Below are 3,058 nucleotides of genomic sequence, written 5' to 3'. Positions count from 1 at the left end.
CAATTACTTCCTACAGACTTAACCTTAAAAGGTCCCTTACATTTGTTTAGGAAATTGCTGTGACCACCAGGTTTCACTTTGACCCAATCCCCTACATTAATGAAATGTTTGACCTCATCACTCAGCCTGTCATAATGTGAGCCTCCCACGTTGGGTCTTCTGAGCATCCATGAGGGAATCAACTTGGTGCCAGCCTCCTTCCCCCACACCATAACAAAAGGACTCTTCCCTAAAACAGTGTTAAGCAAGAATGCAAACGTCGCCAAATTTGTTATGATGGAAAGGACAGGTACGCAGTAGATATCTTCAGGTAGCTTTATTACAAGTAAAGTAAGAGCCCAAACAGCCTCTTGCCAGACACAGCTGGACCAACTGCCCCTGAAGCCACAAGAATGACATCAGGCTAGAATCCCTACCACATCACAGAGATGAGACATTCTATACATCTTTCTTAAAGAGACACAACAGCCCCTCACCTGGCCTGGCAGCTTTTATAACATCACAGCAGTTGATTACCAGTTTTGTTATCAGCTGTCGTGATGTCACAGCAAAGAGTTATGACTTTCAGAAACTGAAATAAATGACAGAGGCTCCCTACAAGAGCCATACATAACAAGCCAATAACCCTACACTATTCACCTACAGACACTGACATCAGCAAAAAGTGTCCCCTAGAGATACTAATATCTGCAGTATGACTGACAGGCTTGCTTTATTGACACCTAGAAACACTGACATCAGTGCAGTGTGTCCGACAGGGCTTGACCTACTGTCACCCAACAAGACACTAACAGCAGTAGTAACAGACAGACAAGCTACACTGTCTTTCAAGAGCCGCTATCCAGACTGTGAATGATAGTCGCCAGCAGCAGCGGTTGGTAGTAGATGTTCCTGCAGGGCAGTGACGTGGGGAGGGGGAGGTGCAGGGTGGGGGTAGTAATCTATGGATTACGGACTTTAACAGGTAAGTAAACATAAAAATAAATAAAACGAATTTCGTTGCGTGCACTGCATCGCATTTTGTAATGCAGTGCAAGCAACAAAATTCGTTTTATTTATTTTTATGTTTACTTCACTCTTTCACCAAGCAGTACACAACACCACAGACTGGTACCGGTGCTGTGACTGTGATGGGTCAGCACATATAATCACAGGCTGGCACCGACCTGTTCATCAGATAAGGGCATAGTATCACAGGCAGGTACTGTTTTATGGGTGGGTTCAGCTGCCATTGCATCCCTGGCTCAGCGCCATGCGTGTGAATTCACTGGGTTTGGCGTTGAGTCTCATGGATTTTAATTCAGTCTCAGAGTCTAACATTTGAAGATCACTCTTTCAGGGCCGCCTATTTTCTTGTTACTATATATTTTCACTGCCTTTTTTAGCTCAAGAGGGTATTTTGTAATAAAGACCAACATTATTATCTCAGACACATGGGGAACGACTAACGATGAGTCAGAAGAAAAAGTAGACCCCTTAAACCAGGGGTCTCCAACCCTCGTCCTGGCGAGCACTATCCGTGCCAGGTTTTTGGGCTATCCCCATCTCGGGATCACGGTTCGATCCCCGGCACCGGCGGCAGATTAGCCCAGCACCACGTGACTCTGGGCAATAGCTGGCGCCGCGGCTAGGGCGGCTGACTCCGGAATCTGGAGATCACGGTTCGATCCTCGGCACCGGCGGCAGATTAGCCCAGCACCATGTGACTCTGGGCAATAGCTGGCGCCGCGGCTAGGGCGGCTGACTCCGGAATCTGGGGATCACGGTTCGATCCCCGGCACCGGCGGCAGATTAGCCCTGCACCATTTGACTCTGGGCAATAGCTTGCTTAATCTTCCCGACGGCCCCTAGCGCCTAGAGACCCTTACGGGCGATTGTGCACTTTACAAATGTGGAATATTAAAATTATTATTTGGGCCGATTCCGATCCGGTTCGTAAAAGCACATCCGCCCGAATCTGTCAGACAAAACGTACGCCGGGAGAGGACTGCCCGGGACCCGTGGAGCCCGTCCTGGTCACTCTGACCTGCCATCGGCCTGGAGAAGGGAGCGCCGGACGCCCAGGGGGAGGACTGCCCGGGACCCGTGGAGCCCGTCCTGGGCACTCTGACAAGCCGTTGGACCGGGGAAGGGAGCCCCGGACGCCCGGGACCCGTGGAGCCCGTCCTGGGAACTCCGGCATGCCGTTGGCCCGGGGAAGGGAGTCCCAGATACCCAGGACCCGTGGAGCCCGTCATGGGCACTCTGACCTGCCGTCGGCCCGGGGAAGGGAGCCCCGGACGCCCGGGGGAGGACTGCCCGGGACCCGTGGAGCCCGTCCTGGGAACTCCGGCATGCCGTTGGCCCGGGGAAGGGAGTCCCAGATACCCAGGACCCGTGGAGCCCGTCATGGGCACTCTGACCTGCCGTCGGCCCGGGGAAGGGAGCCCCGGACGCCCGGGGGAGGACTGCCCGGGACCCGTGGAACTCGTCCTGGGCACTCTGACATGCCGCTGACCCGGGGAAGGGAACCCCGGACGCCCGGGAACCGTGGAGCCCGTCCTGGGCACTCTGAGTAGCCGTTGTCCCGGGGAAGGGAGCCCCGGACGCCCGGGACTCGTGGAGCCCGTCCTGGGCACTCTGGCATGCCGTTGGCCCGGGGAAGGGAGCCCCGGACGCCCGAGGCCCGTGGAACCCATCCTGGGCACTTTGACATGCCGTTGGCCTGGGGAAGGGAGCCCCGGACGCCCGGGGGGAGGACTGCCAGGGACCCGTGGAGCCCGTCCTGGGCACTTTGACCTGCCGTTGGCCTGGAGATGGAAGCCCCGGACGCCCGGGGGAGGACTGCCCGGGACCCATGGATCCCGTCCCGCGGGTACTTTGCCATGCTGTTGGCCTCCTGGAGATGGGTGCCCCGGACGCCCGGGGGAGGACTGCCCGGGACTTATGGAGCCCGTCCCGGGCACTTTTCCATGCCGTCGGCAGGGATGGAGCCCCGGGCACCCGGGGGACGACTGCCCAAGAGCCATGGAGCCCGTCCTGGGCAATTTGACAAGCCGTTGGCCTGGAGGAAGGAAGC

The sequence above is a fragment of the Lissotriton helveticus genome, chromosome 3_1 (assembly GCF_964261635.1).
Source record: "Lissotriton helveticus chromosome 3_1, aLisHel1.1, whole genome shotgun sequence".
Lineage (NCBI taxonomy): Eukaryota > Metazoa > Chordata > Amphibia > Caudata > Salamandridae > Lissotriton > Lissotriton helveticus.
The sequence above is the reverse complement of the archived record's forward strand: the minus strand, read 5'-3'. Positions refer to the sequence as shown.